We start from the raw sequence: 27,757 nt of genomic DNA on the forward strand, positions 1-27,757 counted from the left end.
TTACCAAGGCATTGAAGAGTGGTATTAATACTTCACGTGATCTTGATTCTATCCCTCTGTTAATGCAGCCTAGCACTGTGTTGGCCTTTTTGGCAGCTGCAGCACACTGCTGGCTCATATTTAAGTGATTGTCTACTAGGACTCCGAGGTCCCTCTCACAGTTACTACTATTGAGCATGGTGCCACCTATGCTGTACTTGTGCATTTGGTTTTTCTTGCCTAAATGTAGAACCTTGCTTTTTTCACCATTGAATTTCATTTTGTTAGTTAGTGCCCAGTGTTCAAGTCTGTCCAGATCCTTCTGTATCCTGAAGCCTGTCTTCTGGAGTGTTGGCTATTCCTGCCAGCTTGGTGTCATCTGCAAATTTGATGAGTTCCCCATCTATCCCTTCATCCAAATCGTTGATGAAGATGTTGAAGAGTACTGGGCCCAGAACAGAGCCCTGGGGCACCCCACTACACACTTCCCTCCATATAGATGCAGTTCCATTGAGGACCACTCGCTGAGTACGGCCGGTCAGCCAGCTACGGATCCATCTGGTGGTGGTTCTGTCTACCCCACATTTTTCTATCTTGTCAAGTAGTAGGTTGTGATCTACTTTATCAAATGCCTTACTGAAGTCCAAGTAAATTATGTCCACAGCATTCCTCTGATCCACTAATTTTGTCACTTGGTCAAAGAATGCAATAAGATTTGTCTGGCATGATCTATTTTTGACAAACCCATGTTGGCTTTTAGTAATGACTTTGTTTGCCTCTAGGTGTTCGTTGATTCGTTGTTTGATTATCTTTTCCAGGATCTTCCCAGGTATTGAGGTCAGGCTGATAGGTCTGTAATTTCCTGGATCCATTTTTTTTCCTTTTTTGAGGATGGGAACTACATCAGCTCTTTTCCAGTCCTCTGGTAGTTCCCCTGTGTTCCAGGATCTTTGAAAAATATAGTTCAGTGGCTCCGATATCACATCTGCCAGTTCCTTGAGAACTCTGGGGTGTAATCCATCTGGTCCTGGCGATTTGAACTCATCTAGGCTGGACAGGTGCTCACTAACCATTTTCTTGCCTATCTTAACTTGTGTTTCTGTTTTGTTTTTTGTGGCACTATTTTTGATAGGTTGGTCTGTTTTTTCCCTTTGTGTAAAGACAGATGCAAAAAATGAGTTAAATAGTTCTGCTTTCTCCCTGTTGCTTGTCACCTTCTTGCCACTTCCACCCACTAATGGACCAATCATTTCCTTCACTTTTTTCTTGTTTTTTACATGTTGAAAGAAGCTTTTTTTGTTATTTTTGACTTTGGTCGCAAGCCTTAGTTCATTTTGAGCCTTGGCTTTCTTCACTTCATCTTTGCTGGCTCGGGCTATTTGCTGATATTCTGACTTAGTTATGTTCCCCTCTTTCCACTTTCTGTACTTGTCCTTTTTATCTTTCAATTTGTCAGAGAGTTCTTTATGCAGCCATGCTGGTTTCTTTTGAGAGCTGTTATTTTTCCTCTTTGTTGGTATTGTGCTAGACTGTGCTTTTATTATCTCATTTTTCAAAATTTCCCAAGCTTCTTGAGTTGTTTTCCCCTTGAGGATTCTCATCCATGGAATCCTTCCCAAGCCCTCTCTAAGTTTATTGAAATTAGCTCTCTTGAAGTCCAAGACTCTAGTTTGACTGTGTTCTATTGGTTGTGCTTCTATAATGTTGAATTCTAATATTGCATGATCACTTCCTCCCAGGGTTCCTATGGCTTCAACACCGTCTATCATTTCATCTCTGTTAGTGAGAATTAGATCCAAAATGGCTAATCCCCTAGTTCCCTTCTCTACTTTTTGGGAGACAAAGTTGTCTGCTAGGTTTGCCAGGAACCTGTTTGATCTTCCACTTGGTGCGGAGTTTGTCTCCCAGTTGATGTCAGGGTAGTTAAAGTCCCCCATTACTATTGTGGTGTGCTTCCTACATACCTTAGTTAGCTGACTAGCAAAAAGTTCATCTATTTCCTCTGTTTGGTTGGGTGGTCTGTAGTATACACCTATGGCAATGTCATTTCCCCCCCCCTTTTATATTGACCCAAATGCATTCAAGACAGTTTTTATCATTGTTGTACTCTATTTCTGTGGAGATGTAGTTATTTCTTATATAGAGAGCAACTCCACCTCCTCTTTTATTTGGTCTGTTTCTTTTAAATAATTTAAATCCCTCTAGCTGTGTGTTCCATGTGTGAGTTTCATCCCACCATGTTTCCGTAATGGCAACAATATCGTATCTGCCCTCGTTAACCTGAATTTCTAGTTCACCCTGTTTGCTGTTCATACTCTGTGCATTGGTGTATAAACATTTGAGTCCTTTGTGGGTGGCCCTGTGTTTCCTTTCTACATAACCTGTGTGGTGCCTGAGTTCCCCTATTGTCTTACCACCTATTTGGTTAGTGCACTTTATGTGGCACTCGCTATTAGAGGCTTCATTTTGATTGGTAGCAAGGTTGGTATTCTTGTCCACACACACATCTATGCTACATGCACTGATAGCCCTATAGTTTTTAAATTGCCGGGGACAGGGTTGTTCCGTATCAATTAACTCCCTGTCCCCGCTGTTTAGTTTAAATTTCCCTCCAGAAAATCTGTGAATTTATAGCCGAGTAACTCAGTCCCTTTTTTTGATGGATGCAAACCATCTCTTTTGTACATCTTTTGATTGGACCAGCTACTGACATCGTGACTAATATATCCGAAGCCTTCCCCTTTACACCACTCCTTTAGCCACATATTGAATTGTGCTATGCACTGGCCTTTTCCGTTTTGCTCCTTATACACTGGTAAAACCTCTGAGAAAGTAAGCCTACAGCCTATTCTGCTAAGTTCCTTCCCCAAGCTCTGGAAATCATTCTGCACAGAGAGTACATCTTTTTGGGACAGATCATTAGTGCCAAGATGTACAATAGCCTCCACATCACAGTCCTTGCTGCCATTCTTGATTATTTTAGAAATACGCTTCTTGTCCCTACTGGCAGTAGCACCTGGAAGACACCTGACCTCTTTCAAAGCCTCTGTGTCCTTTCCTAAATTTACATCCCTTATAATTGAATCACCTACCAGAAGGTAGCTTCTCTTTTTGGGAGCCTTTCTATTCTTGCATGACTGATGTGCAATACCTGATTCACACTTCTCCCTGTCAAAATCTAGTTCTTCATCTCGGACCACAATCCCCTGCTTATTTGAGTTATCTTCACAAATACCTTTACCAGTCTCCTTAATGTCCCTATTAAGGTCAGCAAGGGCACTGTAGCTGTTGTGCAGGGACACAGCGAAAGCTTTGTGTTTATGGTTCACAGCTCTCACCCTGCCAGATCCCATGGTTGTCCAGGCACTAAGAAAGTGGGAACAACAGAGTAACAACTCACAATGAGTGCAACAGATGCAGCCTACGCAGGACCAGAACCGCTGTCTGAAACAACAAAGAACCACGACTGGCAAAGGGGAGAAATCCCCAGCACGATTTGTACAGGAGCCAATGATGGGAGGTGGGGTGCCACACTCACAACAGGGGGGTGGCCACAGGACAGGAGGCACTGGAGGACCATCCTATAGCAACATGTACCCAGATATGTCCAAAGTGGGCAAAGAGAGCAACAAAAAAAGAGGCAATGATCCCCGAGCTTACAAGTGTACAAACAGATGTGAGACTATTAGAAGCAATATGGTCAACTGGGGCGTGTAGACCGGTAATGCATTCTATGAGCAGAGCACACAAACTGCCGGTCTTATAAGCAGGCTTTCAAACCTCCAGGATTCCACTCTGATGATGTCGGCAGTTAGCCGACGAAAGCTAAGTTTATCAAACAGTTGCTAGTTTATTAAACAGTTGTTTTTATATTTATTCCAGTGTTGGACTATTTTTCTCAACATATATAGGAAGACAAAGAGAAAGAGAAAACAGTAGACTTTTCAGACTTGACCTTTAAATATATTAACTATACTTCTTAGAATTTCTAGCCACTAAGGCCAGTAACTAAAGAAATATTTCATTGAGAAATGTTGTTCTCAATTTGCAGATAGAAATATTACAAATTGGATGAGGGAGTGAGAAGTGAAATATTATAAATATATTGAAATATAAAGATTATGTTCCCCTCCACAAAGAAATCATGTATCATGTATTTAAACCATGCTGGTATTGAATGGCCTTTTGTAAGATGTTTTTCCTCTGCACATATGTAAAACACAGGGAAAAAAAATAAGTTAGGAAAAAGAAACCAGGTGTCTTTCACTGGGAAAACTAACTAAATCCCTTGCTTATTAAAGAGCATGATAGGTTTTCTGAAAGATCTTCATAGTTTTCAGTACTACTCTGAGAAACTCCACTGGTTCTGGAAAAGTAGATTGAAAATCTAAATTAATGTGATGCAGCATTTCTTAAATTTGTCATTCTTCTCAATCCTTTTGGGGAAAATGGAAAATCTATTGAGATAGGACATACATCACCTCTCTCATCAAATTTGTTACAGCTCCAAACTCTATTTTCCAAGAAGCAATAAGTTTCTTAGAATAGCACTGAAATGTTATCTTAGTTCTGGCCACATAGCACCAGGGAGAAGCTAGTAAGTTAGAAAAGAAACCAGCAAGACATAAACGAGATGAATTTAAGTCTAATGAATGCAAGGAGGATGAATTCTTGATTTTTTGTGAAGACTCATGAGGCCCTGATTGCTGCAGTCTGGAACTCTGATGAAATTACTTGCTGAAAATACAGTCTTGGTTATCACCAAGAAACAAATCTGAAGGGCAGTTTTAAAATAGCTTTGCTTTTACAATCTGGGGTTGAAAATCAGCAGCTTCTAAGTATGCACATGATGACATTTGCCTGTCTGAGGAACTGAAATAAACCATGCATTTCTCAAGGAAGAGTTTATAGCACTTAAAATGACTCACGTTATTTTGCCACCCGAGATAGGAGACATGCCTACAACTATTTTTCCTCCCAGTGGCAAATGTATAACATTAAAAATGGAAATAACAGCTAACTCTCTGTCCTTTCAAGAAGCCTACAAGCAGCAGATGAAGGGAATTATCCTATTCTGTTGAATAAGACTGGTGAATAGATTTGAAAAGAATATGACATCAGCTGCTTTCTTATTATTTTGTCGCTTTTAAAGTTCTAGGTATTCATCTGTTCCTTCTTGTTTTAAACTTAGTGGATAAGCTTGTACAATTGGTTGTTCATTATCTTTGAGGACACTGCAATTTAAGTATTTATCACTGGTAAATTATGTCAGCTCTATTGTCTTACCTAGAACACTAGCCTTCCAGATCTTTCACACACCAGATTCCTCCATAGACTATCAGTCAGCAAAACAAATATTATCAGACAGTGAGTGGAGACCAAAGGCAGGAAAAAGGAAGGCAAAGCTACCCAAGGCCACTTTTTCAAACTCAATCTTACCTTGTTCAAAATTAAAAGTTCTTTTCTCTACTTTAAATCTTTCTGCCAATTGTATGTAAGAAGCAAGTGTATCCTGTCACTAGATCGTCTCTTGATTTAAAAAAATAATAATAATGCAGCATGTTTTTCATTATATTTTTCCAAATATTCTAAAACTCAGCACAATTCTAATACTGTATTGTGCTTCAGCTGTCTTTTATCTTGATCTTCAAGAATGAATTTCTGCAAAATTGTTTTCAATCTCTCATCTAGAATAGTTGTGAACAATTTCTAATCATTATATATTGATATTAGTCTATAATTTCTTATTAAAATCAAATCTTACCTCTCTTTCTGTATTAGTGCTGTTTCCTCTTGCCAAGTCTCTGGCAGTTTTCCTCCCTGTAAAATAGAATTCATTATATTAGGGGGTTATAAAAGTCCATCCTCAAAACATTTACAATAAAAGCCTGATAGTCCATCAGATTCAGGTACTTTTCCTGATGTAATCCTTTTTTATAGCTTCAGAAGCTTCCCTTGTTGTTTTAAATCAATTCATAATTTGTCCTTGTTTCTCTGTAATCCTTAATAGATTTTGTTTCTGTAGATATTCATCTCTTTTCTTGAAAAGAATAACAGGTCTTTTTATACAAGTTGGAATAATACTGATGGAATGCTCTTTGCATAGCCACATTATCCATTAATGCATTAACTATCACTTGAAATTTCAGTTCCATTTGCTTTTCTTTTTCTTAATTTGTAAGGTAACCATTTCCCTGGTTTATTTACAAATTCAAAATTTCTTTGCTTTACATAATTCATTTTTATTTCCATTTCTTACTGTTAAAATTGATAGCTGTTGCTGTAAAAGTTTAATTTGCCGAGAGATACTTATCTTCTCTGGGAATTTAATTATTCTTCTTTTCTATTTATATCATCCAAAATAGCCTGTATTTTCTCTTTCCTCTTCTTTCTGAGTTCAATATTATGCTACATATAAAATAGCCTCTAATATAAGCTTTTCTTACATACCAAACCATTTCTAAATCAGTGTATTTATATAAATTATTTTTAAAACAGTATATTTTAATTTCTTTTTACAATCCTTCACTGTTCTTTTTTCTGTAATTCTGGTTAACCTCCATTTAAAAGAACTAGATTTATTTTCATAAACTAAACTCATAAGATTATGATCAGAGTAAGTTTTTGGTAAAATCTCTCCTTTAGAGAATATAGTATCCAAGATTTTTAAAGTCCAGATCATATCTATTCATGAAAATGTTCTTTTTTTCTGAAAAGAAAGTGTACTTTCTAGAATTACCATTTTCTTTCTCCACATATCTACTAACCCTAAGTTGTCCATCAATTTTTTTTAAAAAAAACCTCTTTAGTAATTTGCCTTGGGTGGTTTAATCTTTTTCTCTGATGTTCTACCCAATTGTATGGAAAAGAATACATTCAAGTCCTCCAATAAAACTTTATTTTTCATACTAATAGGCTATCAATCTTTCCATAGGTTGTTTATCCTCATTTGGATTCCCAGTACCATAGTCTATCAGTATAAGTTCTTGTTTTAGTGGGAGTTAAAATACGGTATAAAACAACTCCATTTCTTTTATTTTGTTTTTTTTAAATCCTGCTGAAATAAATTATTTACCCAAATTTTTATACAAATTGACACCTGTAGAATTTAAATGCAGAATCATCCCTTTCAGATTCCCTTTGCATCTGTTGTGGTTGTGTACTCTTTTCTGAAATCTTCATTTGGATCTTTTCCAGTTCCTTAAACTTTCCTAAAAAAAAAAAATTCTTGACTTTTGAGCATAATTCAGTTGAAATGTCTGCTGTTTAAAAAAGTAAAAATCACACTTTCTAACCCCTCCCCCATGGAATATTTTTCTGCTGTAAACTTTTAGTCAAAAAAGAATATTCCTATTTGCATCTTGATTGACTCTATATCAAATTTCAAAGAAGTATATTGTATAGAACAACTTAGTATATAAATACTAAATTTATTATTTTTATAAATAAATCAAGATAGTGACCATACCTAATATTTTTTCCTCCTCCTATTTTCCCCTCAATAATAATCCTGTGAAGTCAGCTGGGTTGAGAGACAGTAACTAATCCAAAATCACCCAGTTGACTTTCATGCCTAAGGCAGGATTAGAACTTGCAGACTCCTCGAGTTGTGGCGCAGTGGTTAGAACGCAGTACTGCAGGCTACTTCTGCTGATTGCCAGCCGCCAGTAGTTCGGCAGTTCGATTCTCATTGGCTCAAAGTTAACTCAGCCTTCCATCCTTCCGAGGTCAGTAAAATGAGGACTCAGATTGTTGGGGGCCTTAGGCTGACTCTATAAAAACCTCTTAGAGAGGGCTGTAAAGCACTCTGAAGTGATATATAAGTCTAAGTGCTATTGCTACTCTAGACAGGTGCATTAACTGCTATGTCAAAATGTTGTAAAATTTCCTTTTCCCATATTTGGTTTTTTTTTACCTTATTCACAAAATCATTTAGAATTTCTTTACAACTTTTTTTTTACTTTTACTTTCCAAGAAAGATGAGTGCTAGGAAAGGGATTTGGGGGGAGGGGTGTGTTACACATACATTTCTCCAACATGCTGCAAACTGCTGTGGAAGTAAACCTGGGGCTTCTTTGAGATTTCCTTGAAAGATGGAAAACCAGTGAAGCGAAATACTGCTAACAATATTATTGTACAATGAAATACCAGATTTCCAAATGCTAAGATAAAAACAGGAACCCCACAATATGCCCATTATATCCCAATAAAATATTATGAGATTATTAAAAGGCCAATAATACATTGCTCCTAGGATCTGGAATCCCATTGGCCAAATTTGTCCCTGCTTTGCAATTATTCCATTCATAGAAGGGACTTCAAAGCAGGACAAGCCAAATGGGTGAAATGTCAGAATTCTAAATGGATTTCAGAAGACAGGAAAGTTCTTTCTTTTCAAGTAAACAAATGAAGGGGGAAGAAAAATTCCACCTATACTTGCTCACCTACACTGGAAAAGGATCCTTTCTGCCTTTCCTCGTCTTGTGCAGGGTGATTCATCCTCTTTAAAGTTCCTGCAGAAAAGTTCCTTTTACTCAAGTCCTGCCTCTTTCTAAAAGACTAAAAATGGTCCCAAATGCTAATCTTCCATGTCAACTTAAGTATTATTCTGGAGTGCTCACATACTCCAAAGATGAACAATGTAGAAGGGCTGCTAAAAGCAAAAGGAACCTCCAGATGTGACAGTGAAGGCATCAGTAGAAACACTGATGGGTAGAAAGTTAATTCAGAATATAGTTGAAATTCTGTACCTTTCTCTCTCTCTTCCTCGGAATTATATTTGATACTGCAAAAAGGACCAAAATTTCAGGAGATGGTTTCGTCCCAAAGGTTACAAACTTTAATCCAGATGGTTGGGTGCAAAGGTAGAAGAAAAAAGAAGACAGCATGACAACAGTGAAAATGCAAGTATCACATGTTTTCGAAATATCACATGTTTTGGAATGATCACCCAAACTTTTTGAAGCAAGATTTGGAATTGTAGGCATTACAGTATTAGATATCTTTTAAATAGTGTTGAGTTTATTTGTTTAAAGACAGATGCTGTCATAGTGTTATTCTAAACAAAGCAATTTACCATGCTGGCTAAGGTGTAAGGCCTCAAACCAGTGTCAAATATTGAATTTATGATTTCTGTAGGGTTAGATTTCTCTCTCTCTCTCTCTCTCTCTCTCTCTCTCTCTCTCTCTCTCTGTGTGTGTGTGTGTGTGTGTGTGTGTGTTAAATGGAAGTTTTCAAGGTTGCTAGTCTTTCTCATCTTTCTTAGCCGCTTGAGATTTATTTTGCACTTTGCTTGTAGCCAAAGGAAACAATAGGACTAGACTTTTCTTTATTTCTGTCAAATCAATGTCTTTCCTTTCTTTGAGACTCTCTGTATTTAAAATCAATGTGGCCAGGTAAAACTGTGAGGCATTATTTTCACAATTGCCAGAAGACCCTAAACTCAATTAATACATCTGTTGCCACATCATGAAAAAGTAGCAATAATCCAGATGTAAAAAATAACAATCATGATAAACATTTTTTTTTCATTTTAAAGATCACTGCAACCATGAGAATCCAAATAGATGTACACTACTAATCAAGTAAGGCTGTTTGGCTGAAGCAATTATTTAATCAAATTATTGTCTCAGAGGCAAGCTAGAGAAGTGGCAGATTCCATTTACATGATTTTGGACTGAGGTCTGAACAAAAAGGTATTTTTGTTTGATTACTTATAATTTCCTTTATGGCTTTGGCCATTGTTTTTTTGGGGACCAGCTTCTTCAGATAGAATCTATCTACCTACATGATCTAACAGGGAGAAGATACTGCATAATCCTACAGTGAAAAAGATTGGAGTTGGGTTCCAGGAAGCCATGAGTTCTAGTGGTCCCTGAGGCATAAAACCAGCTGAGAGACTTTGGACTGTTCTCTTTCTGTAAGCTTTAGGAAACAGACAAGGGCAAACTACTTCTGAACATTTTCAAAGAACACTGCAGGGATTAATCTAAGGAGTCAAGATTGACTTGAAGGAATAACAACAACAACAACAACAACAACAATAATAATAGTAATAAAGCATTTAACAGAATAACCAAATTGGAAGGGGCCTTGGAGGTCATCCAATCCAACCCCCTATTCAAGCATGAGTCCCTATACTATTTCAGACAAATGGCTTTTCTTTAAAAGCCTCCAGTGATGGAGCACTCATAACTTGTAACTTGTTAACAAATATTAGAAATTTCTGAGGGTTACATCTAAATCAGGCCAGGGCTAACTATGCAATCTTAGAGCTGTGCTCCTGTGGTCTAATAGTGTAAGATCACTTCCGTATCATTCAGTGCTCTCCAAGTAATTGATATTTGGTTGAAAAACAAAGCAAGGTAGCTAACTAACTCTAAAGTAGCTTAGTGGAAACAAGGATCAAGAACAATCTTTTCCCCAAACTTTAAAAAATATATAACATTCTTAACTTCTGAATAAAACTCACTTTGATCCCTCATTTGATCACTGGCTGCAACAAAATTTCCTAAACAGATTATAACCAGCATCATGACCAAGTTGCCAAAATTATAAAGGAATTGAGGAATTCTCATTCAAGAATTCTCAGCCTCTGAGGAACTCTTTCATCCAGCTACACTCAGAGAGCAGAGATGTCAGGTAGAAGCAATGAGAAAGTAAATATATATATATTTATGAAGGAATCTTGTATTATCAGTTTGGGGTGAATCTCTGCTGCAGCTTCATGACCAGCCTCTCTTCCCCCAAGTTTCTTCTGATCTATACATATGAGTTTTAAAAAAAATCTTTCCCTTTTCTTTCCAAAGTAGTAGCATGAACATTTTTCATTCTCACTTTCCTTTCTTTCTCCAGAAGGCCTCAAGGGAAAAGAAGAGAGGGAAGTAGCAGGATGGAGTCCTTAATTAATATCATTTTTAATGCTGAATTTAATGGTCTTCAGGGCTGTCTGGCTGTGAACCAGGCCCAATATTCCAGTAATTAATGTTCATTTCACGCTGTGGTTAAGAACCAAGGAGCCAAATTTCATGTCCATTTATTACTTTATTTTTTCAAATGAACTTTGAGGAAAATAATACAGACCTACCCAAAAATATCTTATATGGTTCTGACTCTGAGTTTACAGAAAGTTACTGCTAGGATTGATTGATTGATTGATTGATTGCCACCACTACCAATACTATCATCATCTCGTTCAAAATATTTCACATTTCAATAATTGTCATGCAATGCTGCAGAATATGCTCATATATCTCCATAATACAGATGAGAAATTGAAAGTGACATATTCAACACCACTGTATACCTCTAAGTTCTAAAAGAAGACAAAGTTGGATTAGTTGATTCAACAAAAGGCCTCGGGCATAATGATCCTATTAGCTTTAGCAACAGAACATAGGAAAAAGACTTTCCTCTTTTTTGCAATAAAAATAGAGGAAGGCCGATCTATATCTTTCAATTTAAAGCACAGGACTGGCAATGTGAAAGGATTCACAGTCTGCTGTTATCTATATCATGCAATATGTTCAACTAGGACAAGGCCCACCAATTTCTTTGACAGAAGCAAAATGAAAAGCAATTGTGGCAGGTGGGGACTCTATTTCAGGGAACATGGCTGAGTTATTTTGAAAGAAACCCACAGCACCTTAATTCCTGCTCCCACATTTGTATTAAAATTGTATTCATTGCTAGATACATCTGTATTGTTACTTATTCATGTTACATCAGCAAGGTAGGCACAAGTCATAAATGACTGCTGTGCCTAGACATCAATAGAATTGGGCTGTGAATCCTCTTGAACAGCACATAAAAATGTATTACTACTAGGGGTGTGTTTGTATGTATGTATATGTGTGCAAATGCACCAGTTACATTAGCATCATCTGATATACTGCTATTCCAAAATTTCCTCAGGGAGAGAAAAAAATAGAGAAGCTAATAAGACAGATGGAACAAAAACATGTCCAGGTGCCACAAGAAACTGTCAGAACAATGAAGAACCTGTATCATTATAAGTGTTTTTGGTGAGTGTGTGTGTGTGTGTGTGTGTCTGAAAATACAGCACACCAGCATGACAAAATGAGTTGCTAAAATAAAATGTGACACAGGAAAGGCTTCTCCTTCTCCTCCCCCAGAAGGTGGATGATACAATTTAATTCTTCATTCAATTGAATACAATCTAATTGAACTATTCATCCATCTAAAACAAATCTTTTCAATTAAACCATTAAAAATAGAATGGGCATACAAGACCAATCACTCATATTCATATTCAACTTTTCATTTCAGGAAATTAAAGTTGCTTAAATGTATTATCCAGGTGATTTCGTTATCATGGATTTACTGGAAAAGTCTTCTTCCAAAGATGAAGCACAGTCACCAACTCAGGGCATTTGTTGAAGTATTTCCAAGGGCTCTTTCATCAATATTCAGGGCTATGACAGATAAACTGCTACAATATGTCAAACTTCCTGGGGAAAGGTGTAAAGTGAGGCAAATGATGAAAATGAAATTGCATCAATGGAACAAAATCTCCATTCACTTTATATGTACTATACATCATGACATCACCCATATACAAAAGAGGTGGAACTTGCATCATAATGACATATCGTTGCTTTTGAGAAAAGTGCTAGATCCTGTGGATATGTATGCTTGAAATTTCTCCTTATTTCTAGGTTGTTTCCAAGACACTGTGTAATTGCAACAGGGCCTAGCAATAAGGGTCACTTTGATTTAAGAGCAACTTTGTCACATGAATCTGTCAATCCCACCATGTTTCTTTATGTAAACAATAAAAGTTTGTTTGTATTTATGTCTTTTGAATCAATTCTGAATTACTATATCTTGAGATCTCCTTTTTGGCTGAATCTGATACATACTTCTAATTATCTACCTACCTACCTACCTACCTACCTACCTACCTACCTACCGTCTGTCTGTTTGTCTGAGTGTCCATGCATACAACTCATCCATCTATGCATCCATCCATCCATCCATCCATCCATCCAACCATCCATCCATCATCTCTGTCTCTATGATAATCATCCCTACCTCTATCTACCTATTTATATATATAAATATTTGTTTTCTGAGGTTTTCGCGGGTGTTTGTATGTAGGTCTTTGGTTATTCAGGTTTTCTCCCATGTAAAATTGGAAGTGTCTTGGTGATGTTTCGAGCTCCTAGAAGCACGAAGCTGAAAACACCAGCCTGAAGTTGACGAATGGGACTTTGTTGAAACGTCGCCAAGACACTTCCAATTTTACACGGGAGAAAACCCGAATAACCAAAGACCTACATATGTATATATATATAGGTGGGGGGGTAGAGTGCTGGCTTAGTTGCTGTAGGTGGATTGGTTGGCTGTGTTGAGGTTATTATTTGTGGATTGTTTGGCTTTGGTTTGGCTCCGAGTTTGCGGTCTAGCTCTGTGTTCATGGAGTGTGTCCATTTGTTTTGTGTGGGGGTCGGAGGGAGGTGCAGCAGCTGGTGATGTCATCGTGGTTCTAATATATATTAGCCAATTATTAATAAGATTTAAAAGAGTTGTTTGAATGGCATCTTTAGGATGAGATGTTGTTTCTGTCCCTAGATTTCTCTATTGTTTTTCATGGTTTGTCTTAGTTTATAAGCTGCTCAGAGCATAGAATGGAGCAACCTAGACATCTTAAACAATATATAATTATTATTTATTCCAGAAGAAAGAAGTAGATAGATGGAGACCCTTTGACTTGAATTACCATGCCCCCAAAAGGGATCCTTAGGGAAACATTAAGTTCAATCTCTCTTGCAATCAGAACAGGTTTCTGTAGTTAGAGTTTCTGTATCATTATGTCAATTTCATTTCAATCTATTTCAATCTATTAATTTTCAGACAATACAAAAATTTCATTCATGAGGAATAATATGAGATTTCTGTCATAGTGTCCTTGTCATCTGAAAGTGGTCCATTACTAAAGATTCACTCTTCCATATCTATTGTGATCTAAATCAGTGTTTCCCAAACTTGACAATTTTAAGGCATGAGGACTTCAACTCCCAGAATTCTGGGAGTTGAAGTCCTCATGCCTTAAAATTGTCAAGTTTGGGAAACACTGATCTAAATCTATGGTTATACAGTCTGATTAGTCCATAGTTCTTTTCTCTAATAACAATCCATGCTGTTCAGAAATAACATTGTGATAATAATGCAGTTATATAATATGGCTGTTTTCACTTTTAAATAGTGATAATGCATTTCCTGCACAATTCTAAATGTTAGCCATAGTTCTGCCCAGAACATACATTTAACACCATATATAACCCACTTTTTAAACTTGAATTATATTGCTGATAGTTGCAATAATATTATAAAATCAGTATCTAAAGAATGCGTTGGCTCTTTGTTGGCTATTGACCATATCAATCTGAAGAAATTGGTTATGATATCTATGATTTTTCATAACATGCTAAGTCAGGATCTGATGACTCTAAATCAATCACTGATAAATCAATCACTTGCCTCTAAGCTACATATTCCATGATCAAAGAAGCAAAGGGTTTTATTGTAAAGCTGGAATGGATCTAAACCCTGTTTCATTGCCTGCCAGCTATTAAGCCTATTCAATAGAAAATGAAGTACTGGAAAGTAGCTATTGCAAGCAGGGTCCTTAAAATGTTCTTCCCCATCTCTTTAACCTTGCTTAAAATCCCTGGTTTCCTGTGAGAATCCAGCCATCTTCAAATACAAGACTTTGTGTGACTATTATGAAGTCCTCAACATTGCTAGTGTTCAGCAGCATCCCTTAATGGATGGAATATAGAAGCTAGCATAAGCAGTACCTAGAGAGTAGAAGTGGTACATACCTCAATAGTAGTATCTGAGAGAGGGATCTCTGAGTCCTAGTGGACAATCAGTTAAATATGAGCCAATGTGCTGCAGTTGCCAAAAAGGCCAATGCGGTCCTAGGCTGCATTAACAGAGGGATAGAATCAAGATCACTTTATAAGGCCTTGGTAAGACCACACTTGGAATACCACATCCAGTTTTGGTCACCACAATATAAAAAAGATGTTGAGACTCTAGAACAGACAGGTCAAACACAAGGCCCGGGGGCCGGATGCGGCCCACGAAGTGGTTTCATGTGGCCCGCGAAGGCATCCTGGAAACAGTGAGGGAACGGCCCCCACTGCTTTGGCCCTGGCCCAGGCCGGCTGGGAGCTAATGTACAATTTTGTGGTGGCCATCTATGTTGAAATGCATTCAGTTTTAGCTTCACAAGGCCGTCCAGAAACAGCGAGGAACCAGCCCTTGTTGTGTTGGCCATGCCCCCTGGGTGCATGCTGGGGAGGTGTCACCCTTTGTGAGGAATGAAGAAATGCATCATGCCTTGGCATTTGCCCTGGTCCCACCCTCTTCTGCCAGAGACACTCAGATCTGTCCCACTCCTGCCCAGGCTTCCACAGGCATCCTTGAAGCAAACGATGTAGAGCTGGCCATGCCTACCCAGTAGACCACACCCACTCCATCCATGCCCACCCAGTGGCTGCACCCCCCCTGGCCACACCCACCCGGCCCCCCAAGGGCAACCGCAATGCTGATGCGGCCCTCAATGATATTGAGTTTGACACCCCTGCTCTAGAAAGAATGCAGAAAAGAGCAACAAATATGATAAGGGAACTGAAGACTAAAACATATGAAGAATGGTTGCAGGAATTGGGTCTATCTAATTTAATAGAAGGACTAGGGGTGACATGATAGTAGTGTTCCAATATTTAAAGGGCTGCCACAAAGAAGGAGGGGTCAATCTATTCTCCAAAGCACCTGAAAGCAAGACAAGAAGCAATGGATGGAAATTAATCAAGGAGAGAAGCAACCAGAACTAAAGAGTAATTTCCTGACAGTGAGAACAATAAACCAGCTTGCCTTCAGAAGTTGTGGGTGCTCCATCACTGGAAGTTTTCACGAAGAGATTGGATAGCTATTTGTCCAGAATGGTATAGGGTTTCCTGCCTCAGCAGAGGGTTGGACCAGAAGACCTCCAAGGTCCCTTCCAACTCTGTTAGTCTTTTATGCTGGAGATGAAACTCATCACTTTCAGTTTTCTGCAGAACTGAACTGCCTACCTTTAAATGTATAAGAATACTTGTTGGGAAAAATGAAGAAGTGCAAACCCTTACCTATTCCTCTTGGTGGCAAGATACCTAGTGCTCAGCTGTCATTAACAATGAGAAAAAAAATCAACAATCTTGAGTAGGATTACTGAAAAGGTGCAGGATGCAGCTCTGTTCCCACATCAGTTAATTAAAATTACTAATTCTCTGCAAGAGGAATCTAGCAATCAGCAAGCAGTATCCCTGGAGGGAAGACTGGTATAGATGTAAATTGTGTTGCAATATGAACAGTGGCACACATGTATACCTCAACTTCTGGTCTGGAAATTGAAGGGGGATAATTGTGGCTGAAAACATTGCTCTACTTGCACTCAACTACCAGTTTCAAAGTGCATGTGCATGTTTTAGCTAACAAAAGCAGTGATGTACTCAAGGAGGAAGTCTAATAAAGTAATTGATTGAAACCTAATGAAGGCTGACAGTAAACAATTTCCTTTTAAATGTTCTTCTTTCATTATTGCAAGGGACATCTCTTGCCTACCTTTTAATCAAACGGAAGTAGTATTTGCTAGTGATTCACCTGCCTTTCAGGAATCTATGCAGCAATTTTTGTATATCAGCTGAACCACATTTTAACGATTCTCAAATATGAAGGTTATTTGATGGGAAAGTATGGAAGGAAATCTGCATTTAAATGAACAATGCAAAGATTTTGAGTCATGTGTGAGTGAGATGGGCAGTTTCTAAATTTGATAAATCAATATATAAATTGAAAATTGAATTGATGTCAAACCTTTTTTAAAAAGTTCAATACTTAAAACCTTTTGCCCAGATAAGCATCTTTGTTAGCTTTGCCTCCTTAACATTTAGCTATTTTTCACTTTCACTTTTATGGAAAAAAAATGTGTAAATTTTCATAGGGTCCTTTCAAAGAACAATGCAATATAATATTCTAGTGACAGGGTTCAAGGTTGACTCAGTTGTCCATCCTTTCAAAGTTCAGTAAAATGACCCAAATTGTTGGGGGGGAGTATGCTGACATTGTAAATCACATAGAGAGTGCTGTAAAGCACTATGGGGTGGTCTTTAAGACTAAGTGCTATTGCTATTGCTCATCCATACCTCAATTGCCTCAGTTTTATGCCAGCATTAAAACAGAGAAATATAAAAATCTGTCTATTTCTTTCTCCAAGAAAGAAATATGAAAAATTGTTGATACTCATAAAATCTTTTATGTACCAATCTGTTTCCCATGCTATGGGGAATGGTACCTTGATGTAATCACTGCAAAAAAAAAAATAAATCATTCAGCATTTAGCTAAGGTACCAGGGTAGTGAGGGAAAGTGGGTGAATTTTAGAATAAGTGCCTGAGAGATCTGACTTCAATTCAGAGGCCCCCTTGTGAACATCAGAGGGGCAGGGGTTTTACTATTTGTCATGCAATCTCTTGGAGACTCTGACTATTTGATAAGGTGTACCAGTTAGCTGTCCTGATCCAGCAACTCTTTATAGAAAGCATTGCAATACACTATAGTGACTAGAATCCGAAATTTTGAGGTTCAAGGCCACCATCAGCAATGAAAACTCACTTAGTAAGTTTCATTGAGTAAGATGACTTACTATCTCTCAGCCTAAGTTACTTTCTAGAGCTGTACCAGGTGAACCTCACCTACTGATTGCCTTGTTTAGCAACCATTCAAAATCATGATGGTGAAAAAATAACTTTTTGACCAATGTCCATATTTCTTCTTGCTAATTATCCCAGCATCGGAGTGAGCATTCCAAAGGGCAGAGGAATAGGGAAAAGGAAAACACACAGTTGCAGTCATGTGATGTGCCACTTAACAACTGCTTTGGTTGATGACTGAGCTGCCAGTCCCAATTGTGGTCACTAAATGAGAAATACCTGTAGTTAGAAAACTTAGAAGAAACAGAATAATGTATGCTAATGTGAGCTCCTGGAGGAAAGGCAGGGTATAAATAAAGCAAATAATAAGATAGATAAGAGATACAAAAATCTTGCTCAGTTGCTGACAATGAGCTCCACTGAAGGGCAACCAAATCTGGGCTGCAAAGACATTTGAAGGACTACTGGATGACAGTAAAGAAATACACAAAACTCTAACTCTAGTGATCATCCAATTTTTTGCAGCTCAGATTGAGTAGACGTATTTCACTGTATTCAGAAAAGGATATATTATTACTCCTTACAACTTCTTTTTCCTTTGCGCACACACACACACACACACACACACACACACACACGACCCCATCAGAATAAAACTATAATTAGTTCTCCTGTGCTCTAGTAAACACCAGGAGTCTTGAATAACAGTTCAGCAAAACAATGCAGCAATAGCCCACATAGTACTAAAGACACAGCTATTCAGTGCAGAAAAGAAGGGGGAAAAAAAGATCATAGGCACTTTTAATCCAGAATGGAACATATTATTTTTCCTAAAAAGCTTATAGCCTGCCAGTCAAACTATTATATCTTTGTAGTCAACTCTAGTTTTAAAGAAATTGAGCAAATGAAAATGTTCAATCCAATTGCAATAATAGTAAGGCCACAGTATTACAAATATAATGCAATTACATCCAGTACTTCAGTTACAAGCATTGATTTTCTTATCCTTTTGTTCCAAAATTGTGTTTATGTATTTGTTCAAATTCCCTTCTATGTAATGAAAACAATTCCAGCTTCCCAAAAAAGCTCTGTTTCCTTCTAGCTCTTTCCTGAATGATTCTGCTTCGTCTTGTTGAAAATAACCTGTTCCAAAAGATTTTGCTATTTGGAAATCACCCAATGGGCTGCAGCAATCAAATCCAGTGGCCTGCCCAATATCCAAGCCTTTGGGGAAAAAAAAATCTAGAAAAAAAAGAGGGCTTGTTTTTCTATCATTTCCTCCCACATGCTACCAATGTAGGCCTAGTGGCAAGTTCAATCTAGTCATCCACTGAATTAAACACTTGGCTCTTTGGGGAGCCTTTTCAAACTCAACCACAACTTTGAGCATTTTGTAAATAAACAGAGGCATTTAGTATAATTAGATGTCGCTAGAAATTGGGGAGAAGAGGAACTCATTTAGAAAACCATTTGCTATGGCACATAAAACATGCTGCACAAGTATGGTTCGGAGTGCTTTTGCTGCAGAACTACACATGCCCCAGTCTTCCTGAACAATAACAATTATTCAATTGTTTCTTTGTTCTTTCCCTAGTTCTGCTCCAAGGGCATTCTGGTTAGTCATATTGTGGGGGGGGGAGGGGTTTCTTCCATTTAATCATGTCTGATTCTTGAAGACTGCCTGGACAAGTCTATGCAATTTCTTTGGATAGATTTTTCAGAAGTGGTTTGCCATTGCCTCCTTCCTAGGGCTGAGACAACAGGAGTGGCCCAACTGGTCTCCTGGTTTCTAGCCTGATAACTTAAGCACTGCACCAGGCTGGCTCTTATTGCTTGAACTTCCTTTAATCTCTTGGTTTAACATTCCTAGGATCCCAACTTTGTCTCTTCTAACATGCTTCTTTTAAGGATGAACTGTTTCAGGCTGAAGGCTACATATGGCCTTTGAGCAACATAACTCCACAAAGATCCAAAAGGAGAAGGGCATGGATTACATTAGCTTTAATTCAATTTAAATTCATTCCAATTGCTTTTTTTAATAAAGCAGTTAATATGATTGATTTCCATGTACATAATAATATTGCCCTTTGGCCTAATTAAAAGCACAATTCACTAGTAATTTTTGCAGAAGCTCTGGAATTGCACATGTAGTTTTCAGAGATAACATGGGGCTCTGGGGCTCAGGGTATCCCTCCCTTGATTTAAACCAATCCCACTTTGCACATGATCTACATATTCTACATATGTGCAAGGAAAAAAGTGTACATAAATATCCTCAGGCATAATCCACAGTTAAACCCTTTGCTCTCAATTAATGGCCAGAACACTACCTTTAATATATCACAAATGGAAGCAAGCTGAACAAGAAAACAACAGTTCTGCTAAAAATATAAAAAGTGAATGATATATTCACTTTGATTATATGCAGGCAAACCACACCATTGTTTGTTATAAGAATAGGCAGTCCTTAGAAACTGGTAGTTTAAATTACCTGAATTGTAAGTAAGAGGAGCTCTTTGAAATATTGGATTAATGAAAGTTGACAAATAAATAAAGGCTGGCTTTCAAATCAAATTCCTTTCAAAGATGAACGCAGCTCTTGGCTGAAAAAAATCACCTCCATTTGTGAACCTCTATTAGTATTTTTTAAATTTTAGCTGCAATTGGATCGTCTCTGTGAAGCTACAGGATTTCTTCTTCGCTTGTTTCATGGTGGGTTGACGGCAATGAAGAAAATAACAACTTGGCACAAGGGAATGTAGCTGCCCAATAATTTGGCAGGAAAAATTATAGATTTGACTTTTGGAGCTCCAGAGCAGTACGTAACCTTGCCTACAGCATATTAGCAAAACAGAGAAACTCGAAAAACACTTCATTTTCTCTGGGCTTGACAACTAGCTTTTATTTTCCTTGGCTTTTGTTTATAATGTAATTCTCATGGGGGGGTGTTCACTGTTACGATCAGTAGAGTCCAACTCCAACCAAATATTTGTTGCAGTGGGAAATTTAAAAAACAACTTTCTCCCCCTAATTCTCCTTTAGAGAAGTACGGGAATAGAGCTTTGGATGCCCCTCAGCTAAAGTTTTAGTTTCAAAAAACCCTTGTTGAATCTTGGCTAGCAAGAGCAACCTCTCCCTTCACCTGTAACCTATCAAGCTGAACACGGGCAGGGGGGGGGAGAAAAAGAAGAAAAGTGAATGGTAGGAGCTAATAGGCATCCAGCATGAGCTATTTTCACTTCAGTTTGTACCCAGCAGACTCCCAGTCAGTCTTCATATCCACACTAGAGCAAGCATACAAAATGCTTCGTTCAGCTAGCAAGAATTTAGCTAGATGTTTATTTATTGAACATCCGCAAGGAATAAAGTCCTTAACTGGCAAAACAGGATAAAAAGAGACCAAAAATGTGAGGAGACAAAGACAGACCTGAACAACAGTCTTGAGATTTACATTATCTATAGACTACTTAAGTCTATTTCAAACACACATAAATTGCTAGAAACATAGGAAACAATACCGTGGCTACTTAGCATACCTCCCAAAGATGTGGACTTTGGTTATTTCTTAAAGCTTTTGCAGTATGTATGTAATAGCAACAGAACCAAGATGGGAAGTAGGACCTGGTGAATCCTCTTTTCTTCTGCTCCACGGAGGAAACAAATTGGTGAATGAGGATGATGGATTCCCCCATCTGGTAGAAGACACCACTGTGCAAATGCATCACAATATCTAATTTGTGGAATAATGTCTTGTAATTTGCCACCAGCCCCCCATAGATGGTCATCAATAGGCATAAGTGGGTAACAGAAAGAGTAATGAAAGGGGAGGGATTCTACATTGTCTTTGCTAATATTATCTGTGGTTTGAAAGTTGGATCTTAAAAAAAGCAAGACAGGAAGAAAAGCATTTAGCTGTGATGCTGGAAAAGACTCCTGAAAATTCCTTGGACAGTAAAGGTGACTAACAAGTACTGGAGCACATGAGACGTGTCAAAAAAACTGCAACTCACTTATTTTGGCCATGTCATGGGAGGCAGGGGATTTCCTGGAAAGAGCAATTATGTTTGGAAGAGTTAGCGATAAAAAGAAACCAGGCAATGAAAGAACACAGTGGACACCATCAAAGTTGACACCAGCCAGGGCATACAAAAACTCAGAAGATGTGGAGAAGCCTTGCCCATAGAATCACCAAGAGTCAACTGTAGTGGATAAGATTACCATCTGTGGTTTTAAGCTTCTGGTAGCAGCCTGGACTGGAAGTAGTTGATCTTAAGAGTAGGTTTCTCTGCTTTCAGTCCAGTAAATTATATTTGGAAGGAGATTAAAATAGCAACACAAAGATTCTGCAGAGTAGCCTACTGATAAATGAGGGATGTGTATATAGGGAAATTAAGATGGGAAGATTCTATTTCTCTTCTTGGCCACTTTATCTATGTAAGGAGGCAGCAGGTTATCTCTTGCAAAGGAGGAGCAGTTGACAGTATTGAAAATGGTGACTCAGCTCCTTATCAGTTTGAGAACCAATTCTCATATCCTAAGTAATTCCTGCTGAGGACACATAGCCTTGAAGCAAGAATTTCCTCTGCCCCTCCTATATAGAATATATGCCATCTGTACAGAGCATTGCCAACAGCAAGAAACCTCAGCTGGTTCAAAATGTTGCTGTTTGAATGGATAGATCTGAGGACCTAACACATCTGTTATGAAATATCTGCCATTTGTTTGCCCTCAGGCCTCATTCAAAAAGCTGATCCCTCCCCCCTCCGATCTTTAATACACCATCTCAGTCTAATGTGGTACCCATATCTCTGTGGATATCTCTATTGATGCCCAGCAGGAACCCTCCCTCCATTGATTTTATTACTATTTTGAGATTCTTTTAATTAAAAAAGAAAATGGAGCAATTATTAGCTGCAAGGAAAATGCCAGCCTCTAGCATCATCTTTACTGAAAAGAATATCCATGGAGTTACTTTAGAAATGGCATGGGCAGCATTTTTTATAAAGGGCGCCCTTCACTAGTTGCTTGGGCTTGTTTGATATTTGGATTTTATGATAGACATTTTAGGTCCAGAAACTGGATCAATAACATGTTTAAAAAATAGAATGCAATGTTAGTTAGGATGCCCTGCAATTCAGAATAAAACTATTTCCATCAAGAGAGATTTTTTGTTGATTGGAAAGCCTCACACATTAATTCACAGAATACCAACATTCAACAATACCTAAAATTACTACATACAGAATTCTACATGTTTACATCACATTGAGGGAGTAAGAACAGGGCATGTTGTCCATTTTTGACCTCTAAAAATGGTTGCTAGCCTGTTCTGGCAATAGGATAACCTGGCAATAGAGATAAATTTTAAGGTGAGATTTCGGATTACCTCCTTGATGTAATTCACAGTGGAAAGTTGCAAGTCACTTTATTTAAAGGATTTTTTCAGCATAACAGTAAGCCATGGTTACAGTTGTGACTGTCAGCTGTCCTCTGCCAGCTGCCGACAAACTCCAGACACAGAAGGAACAGGTGACCAGCAAACTTTTATGCAAAGAAAAAGTCAGCACTGGGAGTGAACTGCTCCCAGCGCTTTACATAGACGTGCCCCACCCACCAACCCCACCCTAATCAGCAAGCCAGCATCCAGTCCATATGGATAAAAAGCTTAGTTCGATGTCCATTTCCCCCCCCTCCAGACGCACCCACATAGCCTCCGCTGTTCCAGCTGTTCTCTCAGGCAACCATGCAGCACTCTGCCTCCTCCCTCCCTGTGCCTGGCGGGAGAGAGAGTCAGCCAAGGTGAGGCATAATCCCCCCCTTGTCTGGCTGGCTTAGCTCAAATGCCCAGCCAGCGGTGGGGACGTCTCTGGCGTCCGTTTCCTCAGAGGGAGGCACCCGTGTCGTCCGGTGGCCATGCCAACTCCCAGCTGCTGACCAGGAGCCGGGCCAACTCCCAGCTGATTCCCAGGAGCCGGGCCGACACGCAGAGGCTGGGCCGACTCCCAGCTGATCTTCGGGAGTCAGGCGGTGCATGGCGTTTCCACCAACTCCCAGCTGATGTGCACCTGCTGGGCTGACTCCCAGCTGGCTGTCGGGAGCCGGGCGATGTGTAGCGGTCCCGCCGGTTCCCCACTGGCATCCGGATGCCGACCTGACTCCCAGCTAGCTGTTTGGAGTCGGGCGGTGCTCATGGCCCCAATGCGGACATCGGCCGGCTGCTGGCTGCATCCTCCCCATCTCCCAACTCATGGCAAGCCAAGGGGCTTGTAAGGATTCTTAAACATGTTCCTGAATTTTTTTTTTTTTTTGACTGCATCAAGAAGTTTGACTTTTATGTACTACAGGATGAGATCTGAGAACAACCATCTATGACGATGAATATTTTATTTTTCCATGAATGGTCATAAAGAGTTTTTGAAGAAATTGACTTCTCTGAATGAAATTAAATTGGACAAACCCGATCTATCTATCTATCTATTTATCTATCTATCTATCTATCTATCATCTATCCATCATCATCATCTATTACAATTTTATTAAAAAATATAATTGTAACAGTAAAAACTAATACAAACTTTAACAAAGAACAAAAAAAGTAGAAAGTGCAGAAAAGAAAGAAAAGTAAAGACAAAGAAAAGTATATAAAGAAGAGACTTCTCACCTTCATCACAACTATAAACAATTTTATAACTTATCACCTTCTCTTAAAATACAACAAATGATTTTTGCCCCTATCTCTCCCATTTCTTATCTCTAAACAAATCCATATAGCACTATCATTTCAGCCATGTCAGCAAAAGTCCCTTAAGGAGTTTTGCCAGCGATAACAGCATATCAATGTTAACCTTGACCAAATAAACCATCTTTATATTCCTTCATTTTACTTCTAACAACCTTAGCAACCCTTCCAATATGTTATAGAACTTGATTTATTTTCATTTTTTCATTGCCCCTTCTTGAAACCTTTAACAAGCCTCTTTTATAAATCCCGTACAGGAACATTATCCAGGTCACTCTCTTGCTTTGTTGTTCATATGTCCATTTAATTATTAAGGCATCAGCTAATTTTTGGTTTTGTATGTCCAGTGTAACATCCATTTTTCAATGTCACTCTTATCGGCTGTCACTTTTAAATTCTACAATTTCAACTCAGTCTTGATCCTGCCAAGTAGAACTTCTTTGTCTTCCATAGCTTCTTTTAGACATAGTCTATCTATGGGGGCAGACTCTATTAAAATTAATTCCTGGGTCCATTATTCAAAAATGCCCTTCCATATGTTCAATGTTAAAATATTTTGCTTCCTTATCTTACCATTTTTTAAAAAAACAAAAAAACAAAATCATTTTTATGGGAAAGATTTTTGTTATAATCAATTTCACATTCTGATTTCAAACTTATCTGGGTGTTTGCAATTTTCTAAAATCAAAATTTTAATTATTCTTTTCCTGTTTATTAAAAAAATACATTCATAAACATGTAGTTAAAAAAAATTTCTCTAAGGGTTGAAGGAAACTCACCTGGTGCTGTAAAATTGGTTGATCCAAAGGTTTGTAATAGTTGAAAAAGAGTTAACAAGCGATTTCCAAATGTGATTAGAAAAGGAAGAGTGCACACTTAGTGCCTGTTCAAAGACACTTATCTCAGTTTGAGCAAAATGGTTATTCCCTCATCTCCTGAGGGAGATCAGGCCTGAAACTAACTTGTAATCTCATCATGAAGAGCAGCTGTTTGGAGCATTTATGGGTGATCTCAGGTCCTCAAATTCTCAAGTCCTCAAATTCCTCTGAAGGAGAGTAATTACAAGAAGCCATTTATTCTCTGGGAATCTGTTTTGCTGTTTCAAAAATAAAAAAAATGGTCACTATTGAGCTAATAAGAGCAGCAAAAGCCAATTTCAGGGTGCATGAAGTAAGGGTATGCATTTTTATTCAGTTCAGGAAAAAAAAACTTTGAAAGTAAAATACGTGTTTAATTATGTTTCAGAGTTAAGATCTAATAAAGTATCATTCTGAATACTGATCCCTGAAAATCCTTTACTTTCTATTAGGATTTGTAAAATTTTCTGCCTGGATAATTATTACAGCATGTATCATTTGGGGGAAACAAGGCATCTTATACAGGTAACCAGACATAAATTCATGCCAAGACTTTGTGTTCTGTGTCTGTTGGATATACGTCTTTCTGGCAAAATATTACCCCGAAAGACCAAGGCAAACTCTGGTGGATCCTGTCTTGTAAACCCATCACAAACCCATGCAAGATTGTTCCAAATCTATACCAAACTGGTATGGGATATCATGATTTTTTTTTTTTAAACATCACAGCCTTTGATTTTAGAAGTACCAGTGAAAATAACAAGTAACTTGTACTTATAACTTAAGTTGAAATGTTTCTTTAAAGAATTGTAAGCCACCCAGAGTCCCGTGATATTGGCAGCATATACAGTTAATATAATCAAGGATATAGTTCAGCTAAATCAATTAAAATAGCTGATTTAGTTGCTCCTTGTGCATTTAATTTTCCCCTTCTATTGCCTTTTTAGGTTAATTTGGGGGAGAGGCTTTTGGATCATACTCAAGACCACAGAGATTATTTGTAGTTCAAGTACTGCAACTTTGCCTTCAATCTAAACTGACATTTTTAACCATGCTTTGAATGAGTCACCTGCACTGAATGATTTTCAGTCAAATACAGTTCTTCGCTAAAATCAGTATATCCAGATCAGAAAAAAAAAATAACTTTTGTTCTTTAAATAGAAATAGGAAATTAAAATCCTAAATTGTGGTCTTTAGGAAAGCTTAATCTTGACTTACAAATGCCACCAACCATTTTTCAGAGGGGTTCTTGTCCACACATAAACATGGAATTTCACAGGCAATGCAGTCAGTAGCAAAGGCTATCAAATATAATTTACATCTGATGTTCATTATTCAGTATATGCCATAAATTAGCACTGGCAGCAGGAGTCCACACAGTCAAGCAGCTTTCAAGAATCAGAGCTACCTCACCGCTAATTCAGATCGGGTAGGAATGGAGTCCCATATCCTACTTTGGCCTCTTGATCCAGCTTGCCTTTATGGAATACTCCAGGGGAACGGTGAAGAAATTAAAATGGGCAGGACTATTTGTAATTTTTTTTTAATGACGGTTTTCTAGATGCTGCTAGTTTTCATTGCTACTTGCCGAGATCACTGAGGAAGAGTCTTACGTCAGATTTCAGGAAGTAACATTTTGCTGGGTGGATGATAAAACTAGCAGGGCCCCCGATCAGCAGATTCAACTAACAGATGGTGATCTTGCCATGTGTCAAAATAAATAAATAAATGCCTTCGTTCCTGTTATTGCAAGAGAGTTTCCTTACACCAGTGTTTCTCAACCTTGACAATTTTAAGGCATGTGGACTTCAACTCCCAGAATTCCACAGCCAGCAATGCTGGCTGTGGAATTCTGGGAGTTGAAGTCCACGTGCCTTAAAATTGTCAAGGTTGAGAAACACTGCCTTACACCAAAGCTTTTAGTTTTGGAAAATATTTCTCAGATGCTCAGGACAACACTCTTGTTTTGGGGATTAATTTGGTTAATTGCACCGCTGCTGTTGCTCAGCATTATTTACAATAATCTAAAGGTGGCTAGACTACTTTCAAAGTCAGCAAGCTCTCTCTCTCTCTACCTTGTCAATGAAGGGTTTTTGTTTTTTTCTTGGAAGCAACGGAAGTTTTTACTGAATTGCTTTCCTTCACAAGTACATGCACGTAGGTGTATGCACGTCTGTGCTTTAGTTTTAAAAGATGACTTATAGCTTCTCTAATAGAAAATGTCAGTGACAAGTACACTTGTTCACTATTTCAGGTAATGCCATTAGCTGAAGTGGTGACAACAACAGGTATATAATATCCTAAGGCAAATAGATCTGGTAATGGCATTTAAGAATGACTCCTCAAGCAATCCCAATGATCACTGGTTTTGACAAACAGTAATAACAGTAGTTTAGTCCAACTATGAATTGAATGTCTCACACTGTGATTGCCAAGATTACTGGCTGTGGAAGACCTGCG

At 38.1% G+C, this 27,757-nt stretch overlaps 1 long non-coding RNA gene across 1 annotated transcript in view; it reads right to left on the reverse strand.

Moving 5' to 3' along the window:
* LOC120304768 overlaps positions 1 to 27,030 on the reverse strand; it is an 81,513-nt gene extending 54,483 nt beyond the window's left edge. Inside the window, exons 1-4 of the long non-coding RNA XR_005555823.1 lie at positions 26,711 to 27,030; positions 25,220 to 25,536; positions 8,730 to 8,816; positions 5,744 to 5,799 (exon numbers count right to left, since the gene is read on the reverse strand). This is a non-coding gene — a long non-coding RNA (uncharacterized LOC120304768). The remainder of the gene's footprint in view (positions 1 to 5,743; positions 5,800 to 8,729; positions 8,817 to 25,219; positions 25,537 to 26,710) is intronic.
* Positions 27,031 to 27,757: the final 727 nt, after the last annotated feature.

Source organism: Crotalus tigris, unplaced genomic scaffold (assembly GCF_016545835.1).
Source record: "Crotalus tigris isolate CLP2741 ecotype Arizona unplaced genomic scaffold, ASM1654583v1 scf7180000017650.191825, whole genome shotgun sequence".
NCBI classification, from domain to species: Eukaryota; Metazoa; Chordata; class Lepidosauria; order Squamata; family Viperidae; genus Crotalus; species Crotalus tigris.